This window comes from Cucurbita pepo, unplaced genomic scaffold (assembly GCF_057944985.1).
Source record: "Cucurbita pepo subsp. pepo isolate OVF unplaced genomic scaffold, ASM5794498v1 scafford_44, whole genome shotgun sequence".
NCBI classification, from domain to species: Eukaryota; Viridiplantae; Streptophyta; class Magnoliopsida; order Cucurbitales; family Cucurbitaceae; genus Cucurbita; species Cucurbita pepo.
Genome location: NW_028257949.1, coordinates 1 through 987, shown reverse-complemented (window position 1 = coordinate 987; position 987 = coordinate 1).

Below are 987 nucleotides of genomic sequence, written 5' to 3'. Positions count from 1 at the left end.
CTATGCTAGCTCATATCGGACTAAACCATAGAACAGTGTGACGAGTGAGTTCGAAGTGTTTGAATTCAAATTAGGGAATTGTGCTACATATATATGATATATTTAACCGCATTTTTGTTTTATTTACGAATTAAACAAAAAAATAGAATCTGAGATATTTAAATAAGATTTAAATATCTTAATCAATTATGTGTCGGAATTGATTGGGATTGACATTTGAATTAATATTAAATATTATTTAAATAGTTTAATTAATCATTTAATGTTACTTTAATTTGAAATTGATTATTCAAATGAATTGTTGAATTAAAATGAAGAAAGTCAAAATGTTGACTTCATTTAATGGAAAAATCCATGTTAGTGGAATTTTGAGGTGTCAAAATTTGGTTTACCAAACTTGCATGCTTTCCAAATAAATCCCACAAGTTTGAGTAGAATTTTGAGTGTTAAAATTTTGTTAACTCAAACATGCATGCTTGCCACATGATCCCAAACATTTGAGTGGAATTTTAAATGTCAAAATTTGGTGATCTCAAATTTGCATGAATATGGAAACATAACTCTTTAAATAAAGTGATCATGGTACATGGAAGGGCTTCTTCTTCACAAACACTCTCTTCACATATACAAAATCCTTCCCAAGTTTAGTCACTCACCGGATTCCACAATCCCGTTCTAAGGCCGGAGGATAGTGTTGAAATCACTAGTGGTGGTTCGAAACCGGTTCGTGAGGAAAAAGGAGTTTGAACTAAAAAAAGTTAGTATCTAAACTCATTAAGTTTTAATACTTATGAACATGCTAGTTATTTACTATAATTGATGTTCTAAAAGTGCCTAAAGTCCAAATTGCTTCCGCATGTGTTATATTAATAACACATCAACAGATTCGAACCTATGGCTCTCTGAAACTACGGATAGACTACGGGGCTTTGCACTTGGGCCCCTGAGAATAACACATCAAGGTGACAGGATTCGAACCTATGGCTC